Source organism: Nannospalax galili, unplaced genomic scaffold (genome assembly GCF_000622305.1).
Source record: "Nannospalax galili isolate Female #2095 unplaced genomic scaffold, S.galili_v1.0 scaffold189, whole genome shotgun sequence".
NCBI classification, from domain to species: domain Eukaryota; kingdom Metazoa; phylum Chordata; class Mammalia; order Rodentia; family Spalacidae; genus Nannospalax; species Nannospalax galili.
In genome coordinates, this window is record NW_008360331.1 from 342878 (window position 1) to 355438 (window position 12561).

The following is a 12561-nucleotide window of genomic DNA, read 5'->3' on the forward strand; positions in this document are numbered from 1 at the left end:
GTAGGTTATGTGGGGTGAGAACTGTGGAAATGGACTGTAGAAAAATCAGGATGAAAGACCCCTTAGAGTCAGGAAATGAGTAGATGAGAAGGTCGGTTTAGGTGACACATAAAGTAGGAGGAGAAAGCTGAGAGACAAAAAGACTTTGTCCTACAGGTGATGCCATTTTTATAAGAAGAAACTATGATTTGCAATTTGGTCCACACCACTGGGATCTTGACTTGACATTATTCCAGCAAATATTTCAGTATGTTCCCTTATGAATTTGCCTTATAATTCACCAAAAATAAAGCATTAACTTCTGTCACAGTGACTCAGTCACACTAAGTTCGACTTAATTTTCTAGTGATTGACTTTCATATAGTGTTTGCTTATTCTTTAAGCAATTTTCAGAACACTTGTGCAAGAAAATTCAAGAATGAGCAATGATTATCTAACTGCTGATGTGTTTGGTTGATGGGGTTATAGTGATTTAATGACTTTTAAAAACTAATTCTTTATTCACTAATGTCTATGAAATTATCATTTTCAGAATTCCAAGCAGTAGTATATTACAGACGACCCTCTGAAATTTGACTTACAGCATTCTAATTTTATTATCTTTCTTGTATATGTAATATCCTCAAATTATCTAGCATAATTTGATTTATGAACATCCAGGATATAAAGTCTCATAAGAAAAATGTGAAGTCTAGAGCCAGAGAGTGATCAGAAAAGCCTGGCTGAGCTTGTGAACAGAAGAGGGACCAAGGGTCACGTGCCATGGCTGAAATTGGATGTGGAAGTTCATTAGCAATGAATGAGGGGAGAGCTGGGACAATTCAAATTTTATCTAAGATTGATGTTTATGGGAAAACAGAGAGAGAGAGAGAGAGAGAGAGAGAGAGAGAATGAGAGTACTATATTCTCATTTTCTTGTTCATAGATCCATGCTCAAGTGTCTCTGACAGGTGAGACCATACTAAATTAAATTTTGTCTTCCTTCCTTAGATTTGTTTGCAGGTGGGTGTATATTAAACCATATTTTGATCTAAGTGTATCATATAATAATATTTTTTTCAGTGAATATCACTAGCAGGAGACATCCTTAACTGGATGCATATCTATAAATAGAAGCAATGAGCTTTTCTCGTATGTGTACAGCATTCTAGCAGAGAAGGTTTCTGCTTCTAAAACAGACTTTCTCTGTATAAAGCCTTTTGGGACACCTATGATCATTGATGATCCACTATGGTTATCCCAACTGCTGTACAAAGGAAACCTTCCTCTGTTATCTGTGACTACCTCATCATCTCCATCACCCCAGCTTAAGTTTTGCAGTACTCACTGGTTTCCCAAACACCAGTCTCTCTGCTTGCCCTCAGATTTGATCCTATTTTCTCTAACAAGTCTTTCTATTCTAGTAATAGTTTCTACACTTAATTTCTATCAGTAAGACTTATTTTTTTGTATGACATCAAATCATTTCAAGTTGGAAGTAGCCAAATTAAGGTTGCCAGATGAGAGCTGTCCAACCAAATTCCAAGTCAGATAATAACTCAAATGCAAGCTATATTTTCATTCACTAAACCTGACAACCTTACTTCAATGGAATTTCAATGTATTTCCAGAGTACAGTCAAGTTACTCATCTCTCTACGTCTGCAGGACTAAACCAAACAATAGACTTTGAAGTAAGAAAAATGAGCCAATATTTAGCTATCATTGTACCTCCGGGTCTATATCAAAAGGCAAATTTTATGTGGCTGACCTACAGAAACAATTGCCTTCCATTCAATTTAATTTTATTGATCACCAACTTTATACATGAATAATGAAACGGTTGTTTTCTGCAAGATCCCAGTAACAGGGACATGCAAAATTTGGAAACTTCATCTGCCTATGACCAATTGAGTCAAATGTATCTGTATATAAAATTTCACTCTGTTTCATTGGGGTGATCTTGGAAGATTTACAAAACTTGTCTCCGAAGTCTACATTTGCACAATAAAAATGAAAATAGTATGTGTATATACATATATACATATACATGCTCTAGGAATATTAGAATGTAATAATACTGGATCTGTAAAGGAGTTGTCAAAGACCTGGTCCTTCTGAGTAGTCAATAACTATCATTCGATAATTAATTCAGTTTGTATTTATGTTCAAGAACATATTTCATTTAAAATATGTACCAAAGAACATTTTCAGTAAAGATTTTAAGTTATTTTTATTGTTATTGGATACGTCTAGAACCTTGGAGAATCCTAGTAACCACTCCATTGTTCAAATAAATGTGTTTAATAACTGGATTCCTGACAATCTTCTGTACTGATGTAGTGCTCTCCTTTCCTAAATCAGTCACTAATCAGATCTCTATGCTTATTTTCCCTACAATTAATGCAGTGACATTTTCTAATGATAATTGCTTTGTAAGGAGTGAATTGCTTCAAAGCTTAAACCTATTTGCTAAACCAGAACAGGAGGAGAAGATACCTGATAGTGTCACGAACATACAAGCCCTCAGTAAACAGCATCCTGTATAGTGAAATGTGTTGGCCAGTGTTACCGTAATCAAAATCACCTCTGACATTTCCAAATGTCAAAGTTAATCTACTCATAACAGCAACTCTCTTCAGTGCACTGGAAGAAAGACTTCCAAAAGTCATGTTTAAGCTATAAGAAACATAGTCATCTTAGCTTAAGGTCCCTCAGAAAAAAGAGTATCAGAGATATTTAGATACACATTGTGAAAGTTTGAGAAGATTCACAAAGCTTAGCACTGAGTATGTTTAGAACCATTTAGTAAGAACCTGGAACTACTACTTCTATGAGTTTGATCCTAGCATGGCTAGCAGTGCTACTCTGTTCTGTGACTACAGGCTTGCAGCCATGACACCTCACCATGCCTTCAAACACACAGCACAGACCAAAAGCAAGTACTGACACAGAACCCCAACCCTTTGACCAAATATTCGGCCTGAAAATTACTAGGTGATCCAATTTAGGGTAATCAGAATCAATCTGTGAAATTATATACATGGACATCATTTCTTTCCCCAGTCATGGGTCATGAGACTGGGATGATACTAAGCTGATGATCCCTGTGGCTTTACAGTCATTCCATTCACAATGTTATAGGAAGCTTCCTCTATTACAGGAAGCACACACAAAAAGAAAAAAATGCACAGTGGAAGAGAGAGATTGAAGAGAATGAGCAAGAGAAATTATCACTCTGAATCTGTAGTGTCTCTAAAGACTATCCTACACTCTTAGAAATAATCACGCACATGATTCAATAAGTTCTCCCTAAAACTAATATACACTATATTTTCAATAGAACAATATCTGTTTTATTTTTATTACATTTATTCAGTTAGGGGTCACATATGCATAGTGTACCTGTGGGGCCAGAGAACAACCTGTGGAGGCCAGAAGACAACCTGTGGGAGTGGGTTCTCTGTTTCCACCGTGTAGGTTCCAGGGATCTAACATAGGTAATCAGTCTTGGTAACAGGTGCCTTTACAAACTGAGCCACCTCACCAGCCCTTAATAAAAGAATATCATGGTTATACAACTTCATTCACCCATATTTTTAGAGCAAGCCTTAAATTCTTTTGAGAATTTAATGCATATATATAAAGTATCTTGTAGGAGAGGAAGTTCCAGGCATAAGCACAGGCCTCACCAGAGAACACAGCTTCCACCTTGAGAGTGCAGCCCCACTTCTATAAAAGAGCCAATCTAATCTATCCCTGGACCTAGAGACTGATGACACGAGCAGCCTGGATGAGGGAATCTATCAGGGAGCGACACACCAGCTTATGGGACACTGGGGGCAGGGGGAGAGATATATAAGGCCTGCCCTTTCCAGCAATAAATGAGTCTGCAGTACCTCGCCTAGTGCCTGCTTCCACCTGACTCCCAGTGTCTGTGTGTTGACTCCACACCGCTCACCCCCACTTCCCAGAACCCTCCTTCCCTGCAGTCCCTCGTGGGCTGGACCAACGAGGAAACCTGCAACAGCTGGTGCCTGGACAAGTTTCCCGGCCCCCCAGCATTGGCAACGCCCCCAACTTTGGTTCATTTGGTGAGTAGGCCCGGGTTTTGTCTGTCCCTTCAGCTGCTCGAAGGTGAGCGAGTGGCCCCCTCTTCTGTCCCCTCTACCCTGTTTGTCATATTTGTTGTTAAATCAGGAAGGCACACTCCGCCACATGGTCCCGAAGGCCACATCGACACCTTTTACTCCTTGGCTCGTCCCAGTGAGTTCACATAAGGGCTGATCCACCCCAAACTCAGAGCCCAGGCTCTGGGTCATCCTGTTTCCTGTCCCAGAGACACTGTGTGAGCATACAGCCAAAGGTGTCATGGCCTTCAGAAGTCCCTCAGCACAAGACATTTGGATCCAATACACCTTTTCATGTCAGGACAGTTTATGTCTGAGTGGCTCACGGTCCTTGTTTGCTTCATTGATGCCCTCTTGGTAGTCACCCTTGCCTTTTACATTTGCAGCGAGTTTCCCTTCACGGGACCTTCCCACAATGGGCAACCTACCACCACAGTGCAAGGAGCCACAAATGGCAGTGCTCAAATCACTCCTTAGAACTCAGGGACTGACACTTAAACCAAAAGGTATTGAAAATTTCTGGGATGAAGCCACTAACTTGGCCCCTTGGGTCTCTCCCGAGAATATGTGGGATCCTGACCTTTGGATGCGGGTCCTTTTCTTGGCCTGAAAAAGGGAAGTAGGATCGGGAGTCATTCCCCCTGCCTCATTCGTCCCTATCCTTTTGGCCATCATTGCCAGCCTTAAGTCCTCCTTCCCCTGAAGAAGTCATTTCAGCCCACAGTAAGTATTGTCAGGATCAGGCCAGTGTAGACCTTGCCATTACTTCAACCCCCACTGGCCTTGATGTGGGAACCAGCCCTAAGGTTGATCCAGATGAGGAAGGGGCCCCCTTGCCTCTACCTCAGACCCTACTTTCAAAGCTACAACAATTGGAGACACCACCACCCCAGTACCCCTGGAAGGAACTACGTTCTGCCTGCTCGACACACCTCCCACTCATTATACCCCCCATGACCCGCCCACCCCTTGCTGCCCCTTGCTGACCATTGTCCACCTTTCCAGTTAATTAATGTCAGCCCAAATGCTGCACAACAGTCATGGGTGCCCACCACTCTCACAGACCTTGCACTCTTCCACAAAGCCACCAATGAATCAGGACCCAATTCCCCATATTTTGAGCAAGTTTTCTGCCAATGGGCCATGCAATTACAGACCCATTACGATTGGTATAACTTATTAAAGGTGGTTTTGGAACCGTCAGTCTTCCTGAGCTGGCATTCAGCTTATGAAGATCAGGCTCAAAATCAGGCACGTCTCAACCTTCAATATGGCCTTAATAATACTCTGGATATGCTCACAGGATGTGGACAATATATTGACCCCATTTCCCAGGCCACTATTGGCCTTCATGCTTACTACCAACAAGTTAGTGACCTGGCCTTCAAGGCCCTTAAGTGTTGCTCCCCCCGTGACCCACAGGCATTCTTCCACAATTTGATTCAGCAGCCAGGGGACTTCCTCGCCCATGTAACCAGAGCAGTGGAAGGGAGGGTGGAGTCTGGATCCACCCATGATATGCTTATCAAACAACTGACATGGTAGGGCCTAAATACCCCTATCCACAATGCTATCGTGCCTGTCTGCAATGATGATATTCATAAATGGGTCCTTGCCACTAGAGACCTAGACCCCAGGACAGGGCCCATCGAGGCCCTGGCCACCTCCTTAGAGGTGCTTTTATTACACAGAAGGCCCACCCCTTCTAATTCAAAAGATGACTGCTGGAACTGTTGGAGGACAAGACACTTCTGCAGGCACTGCCTGAACAATGGAACTCGTCCCAAGACCTGTTGCCCCAAATGCAAAAAGGGATTTCATTGGCCAAAAGATTGTAGGTCGTGGCCGCAATCGGACTTGGCTCCTTTAAACTCCACCCGGGGCATCCCTCAGCCCTGTAAGTAAGAGGGAGAACAAGACAGATTTTATGGACCCTTCTGCTACAACCCCCATCTGGATTCCATCAAGAGACATCCAGCCAGCTGGAGACTGGGCCAGAGTGCAAGTTTGATAAGCCATGACATCCTTTTCTGGCTTCATTATCTTTGGCACCCTTTTGTCCTTTGGCTGTGCTCCTTCCCAGGCTTCAGATCTCTGGGCACTGGTCCCCTTACCACCTCTGATCCTCCCTGTAGATGAACAGTCACCCACTTTCCCAGTTCTCTAATGAATCCCTTGGTCTCCCCACCATGGAATTCATTCATGCGTCCATTCCCATAAATGGCACATGGTCCCTTGCAGGATTGCTCTGCTTCAGCCCAGTCCTTAACCCCTCCTCCCCTAATGTCTCTCGCTGTCACTCCCTCTTTAACATTACAACAGGCGACTTTCATGGAAACCGAAACCAGGGCTCCTTATGGGGCCTCAAAATCTGATCTCAGGCCCTTAGTAAAAGACACTTCTGAGACCACAGTGTCCTTCTCCTCCCCTGGGGCCACAACCCCTCCCCCCACCAAGAGTCAAGCATCCTCCATGGACCTGGTGCCTTCCCACCTATAAATTTCCCACCACATTGCACTTTCCTATTCCATGGGAACACAGCCTCCCGCTCACTCCTGCAGATATGCTCCCCTTTACGGATTATAATGGATGCCCGCAGGCTTCCTTCCTGGCAGTCTGGAGACACCTTGCCTCTACAAAACTCCCCTGAGGTCCAGCAGGTCTGGCTTGCTGACATCCAAGAAGCAGCTGTGTAATTTCTTGCCCTCTTCCTCCCTCACATGGTCATGCCAGAGGTCACACCCTTTGAGGGTTGGTAGTCAATGACAGGTAAGATCCTGAGGGTCAGGACAACCTAAGACAGGCATAGTCCATCAAGCTGGGTGTTCTCTGAGGTGGGGTCAACTATGTCGAGGCAAAGAACCTCAGCTCCCACTGACCTTTCTATAATAAAAAAAGGGAGATATGTAGGAGAGGAAGTGCCAGGCCTAGGCACAGGCTGCACTAGGGAGCACAGCTTCTGCTTTGACAGCACAGCCCACACTTCCACAAAATAGCCAAACTACAATCTGCCCGGATGAGGGGATCTATCAGGAAGTGACACACCAACTTATGGGACACTGGGGGCAGGGGGAGAGATATATAAAGCTTGCACTTCCCAGCAATAAACGAGTCTGCAGCACCTTGCCTAGTGCCTGCTTCCACCCGACTCCTGGTGTCTATGTGTTGACTCCATGCCACTCACCCCCACTTCTGCCAGAACCCCCGCTCCCTGCAGTCCCTCATGGGCTGGACCCATGTGGAAACCTGCAACATTGGACCATTAGAGATATTTTTCTGGTCTGGTCAGTCTTGTGATTTGTAGGCTTTATAGCTGGGTAAGATGATTGATTGCTTTTCTCCTTTGGCAGCTTTCATAGCACCTTCTGATACTATGAGAGCTAGACCTCAAGGAGGAGACTTCCAGGTCTTTGCCAGCTCTGTTTCTCTAAGTCTTATGTCCTTAATATATGGTTTCTCCAGCAATAGAGTCTTACCCTCTTCTAGGAAGCAATGAAATACCCTGACCAAAAACTTGAAGGGATGTTTCAATGCCTGGCACTGGGATTTTTGTTGGATAGCCTTTTACTGTACACACACACATACACATACATTATATATGTATTTTTAAGTCAACTTATGAAATAATTGGTTTTTCCATGTCTTTTTCAGACATCCTTTGTATTATTTATCTCATCTTCCTCCCTCTCCTATGTTATGCTTCCTCCCTCCCCTGTTAAACTGCACCCCTTCTCCCATTTCCCCTCTGATAGCACTTATGTCCTACTATCCCTCTCTCTATAGTGCCTTCTCTCTCCTGATGGTCCCTTTCTATTTTCCTGGCTTCTGCATTTCCTTCAGGTTTTGTGTTCACATCTAAAACTTCAGGGCTAAACACTACAAATTAGAGAGAATATGCAGGATTTGTTTTCCTGGGTCTGAGTTACCTCAGTCAGTAAAATATTTCCAATTTAATCCATTTACCTGCAAATTTAGTGATTTCATTTTTCTTTACAATCAAATAGAAGTCCATTGTGTGTATGTACCACATTTTCATTATTCATTCATCAGTCAAGGACATTTAAGTTGTTTCCATGTCCTGGTTATTGTGAAAAGAGCATTGATGAACATGGTTTAGTAGGTATTGCTGTGTTGGGATATCCAGTTGGTTGGCTATATTCCAAGCAGGTATATAGTTGGGTCATATGGCAGGTCTACTTTTAGTTTTTTGAGAATCCTCCACACTGATTTCCATCATGGCTGCACAATCTGAAATCCCACCAGCAATGAGTAAGTGTTCCCCTTTTCCTGAATTCTTGCCAGCATTTGTAGTCATTTGGGGTGTTTTGTTTTGTTTTGTTTTGTTTTTTATCTCAACCATGTTCACTGGGTTAAGGGGAAATCTTCAAGTAATTTTCATTTTCATTTTCTCAATTGCTATGAATGTTGGACACATTTTAAGATATTTTTTACTTCTTCTTTTGTGATTATTTTCTATTAAGATATGTAGCGCAGGCTCAGAGCTCAGCACACCTCCAGAGAGTCCAGGGTTCTGGCCTCCAACTACCAGAGGGTCTGAGAACACAGGGGACAGCCTGACAGTCCCTGGATCCTGCCTCCACTTGGTGGTGAGCCTCCCCTAATTGCACCATACCATCCCCCTACCTGGGACTTTGTGAGGTCCCTCCCAAGGCCCCAAGGCAGATCTGGCTTTGGTACACTAAGGCTGGGATCTCAGCAGACCACTAGAGAGTGCTGAGTTCTGGACCCCCTCTGACCTCCCTCCGGCATAGGGTTGACAACTCACAGGACTGCCTGAAAAAGCCTGGATCCTGCCTCCACATGGTAAAGGAAGCCTGAATGCACCTGACTGAAACCTGAATTGGGCTTCTGTGGGTACCCCCGAATATCTGATCTGAAGCCATCAGTTCCCTCTAAAATAAGCCTGAGAGAACCTGAACCCTGTACCAACCAGCTTTACATAATCAATAAAGAAAGGATCTAGGCACCCAGATAATACAAACAGAAGCATACATCAACTTAATTCTCATATAAGAATCTTAAACAACAAGATAAATTCACATGCCAAAACCACAAGGAAAGAATAATAAAATGGAAAGACAAAACACTATGTCCCCACCAAAGCCCACCATCCTGTAGAAGATTTCTACAAGGAGAACCCCCTAGAGATAACCCAGGACACTGAATTTAAAAGAACAATCATAAACATGGTCAAGGAATTCAACAAATTTAAAGAAAACACAAACGAACAAACCAAAGATCTAAAAGAAGATAGGGTTCAACTTCTGAATGAATTCACAAAAGAGATAGAAACAAAACAAAGAGAGAATACTGAAAGCAGCAAAAGAAAAACAGCAGGTCACATAAAAAGGAAAGCCCATCAGAATTACAGCTGACTTACCAATGCAAACTATGAAAGCCACAAGAGCCTGGACCAAGATATTTCCAGTTCTACATGACAATAGATGCCAACCCAGATTACTATACCCAGCAAAAATGTCTATTACAGTTGAGGGGGGGCAGAAAAATCTTCCATGACATGAATAGCCTGAAAGAATACATGTCCACAAAACCAGCCCTTCAAAGAATACTGGAAGCAATACAGGGAGCAGAGAGAGAAACAACTATACCCTAGGGGCAATGAGAAGAAAATAAACAAGACATAATCTAGGAAACACAAAATTACACAGAGAACACAAACACCCATCAAAATGACGGTAATCAATACACATTTTTCAATAATAACCTTAAATATTAATGGACTGAACTCCCCAGTCAAAAGACACAGGCTAAGTGAACGGATTAAGAAACAAAATCCATCTCTTTGCTGTCTGCAAGAAACCCATCTCACCTTCAAGGACAGGCACTACCTTAAGATAAAAGGATGGAGAGGAATATTCCAAGAAAATGACACTAAGAAACAAGGAGGGGTTTCAATTCTAATATCTGGCAAAATAGACTTCAAAGTAAAACTAATAGGAAGAGATAAGGAGGGTGACTTCATTCTGATCAAAGGAAAAGTTAACCAAGAAGATATTATAATCCTCAACAAACATGCACCAAATTCTGGTGCACCCAAATTCATTAACAATACTTCAGGACTTTAAGACACAGATTAACCCCAACTCAGTAATAGTAGGGGACTTAAATATCCCACTGTCCCCATTACACAGGTCAGCCGGACAAAGAATAAACAAAGAGACATTTTAATTAAATGATACCATACATCAAATGGACCTGGCAGACATTTTTCGATTATTCCACCCAAACACCAAAGAATACACTTTCTACTCAGCACCTCATGGAACTTTTTCAAAAATTGACCACATACTGGGCCACAAAACAAACCTCAACAAATACAAAAAAATTGAAATAATTCCATGCATTCTATAGGACCACAAAGGAATAAAGCTCAAAATCAACACTGGACAAAGCCCTGGTCACCACATAAACTTGTGCCAATTGAACAACACACTCCGAAACAATGAGTTGGTCTAAGGCAAAATTAATAAATAAAAGAATTCCTGGAATTCAATGAAAAGGACAATACAACACAACACAACCTCTGGGACACATTAAAAGCAGTCCTAAGAGGAAATTTTATAGCTCTAGGTGCCTATATTAAAAATTTGAAAAAAGTGCAAATAAATGACCTAACACTGCAACTCAAGGCACTGGAAAGGCAAAAACAAATGAAACCCAAACCCAGCAGAAGAGAAGAAATAACAAAAATCAGAGCAGAAATTAATGAAACAAATGAAACAAATGAACAAAGAAAACAATACAAAGAATCAGTGAATCTAAGAGCTGGTTCTTTGAAAAGCTAAACAAGATAAGCAGACCCTTAGCCCAGTTAATCAAAAGAAAGAAAGAGCAAATCCAAATCAACAAAATCAGAGATGAAAGGGGAAACAACACAATAAACACCCAAAACAGCCAAGCCATTATAAGGGAATATTTTAAAAACCTATACGCTACTAAATCTGAAAGTCTAAAAGAAATGGATAGATATTTAAAGTCATGGGAACCTCCAAAGTTAAACCAAGAAGAGATCAACAGTTTAAACAGACCCATAACATATAAGGAAATTCAAACAGTAATACAAAGCCTCCCAACTAAAAAAAGCCCAGGCCCAGATAGATTTACAGCAGAATTCTGCCAGACATTTAAAGACCTCCAACCAATACTATCTAAATTATTCAAAATGCTAGAGTCAGAGGGAGAACTCCCAAATTCCTTCTATGAAGCCAGCATCACTTTAATACACAAACTGGGTAAAGCACAACCTAAAAAGAAAATTATAGACCCATATCCTTAATGAACATAGATGCAAAAATTCTCAACAAAATACTTGCAAACCGCATACAGACACACATCAGAAAGATCATTCACCATGATCAAGTAGGCTTTATTCCAGAAATGCAGGGATGGATCAATATACGCAAGTCAATAAACGTCATTAATCATATAAATGGACTCAAAGACAAAACCACATCATCATCTCAATAGATGCAGAAAAGGCTTTTGACAAAATTTAGCAGGCGTTTATGTTCAAAGTCCTAGGGGGAATTGGACTGAAGGGAACATACCTCAACATAATTAAAGTTATATACAACAAACCCAGAGCCAATATCATTCTAAATGGAGAAAAACTGGAAACATCCCCATTAAAATCAGGAACCAAATAAGGATGTCCACTCTCTCCACTCCTTTTCAACATAGTGCTTGAAAGTCTTGCTAGAGCAATAAGAGAGGAGAAGGAAATTAAAGCAGTACAAGTTGGAAAAGAAGAGGTCAAACTATCGCTTTTTGCCAATGATATGATACTATACCTAAAAGATCCCAAAAGTTCCACCAGAAAACTCCTAGAACTGACCAATACTTTCAGTATAGTGGCAGGCATAAAATCAATCTACAAAAAATCAGTAGCTTTTCTATATATCAATAACAAGAAATTAGAGAAAGAATACAGGGAAATGGTCCCATTCACAATTGCTGCAAAAAAATGAAATATCTTGACATAAATCTGAGCAGACATCAAAGATCTGCACAATGAAAATTTTAAATCATTCAAGAAAGAGATGGAAGGACCTCCCATGCTCATGGATTGGAAGAACTAATATTGCGAAAATGAGCATTATATCAAAAGCAACATATAGATTCAATGCCATCCCAATCAAAATTTCCATGACACACTTCACAGATTTTTTTTTAAATCCTTAAATTTGTATGGAAGCACAAAAGACCCCAGAGAGCCAAAGCAATCCAGAGCATAAAGAGAAATGCTGGAGGGTATTATTATACCAGATCTCAAAGTATACTACAGAGCTATAGTCATAAAAACAACGTGGTAATGGCACAAAAATAGACACCTAGATTAATGGAACATCATTGAAGGCCCAAAACCGAGTACACACAATTTCAGCCACCTGATATTTGACAAAGATCATGCA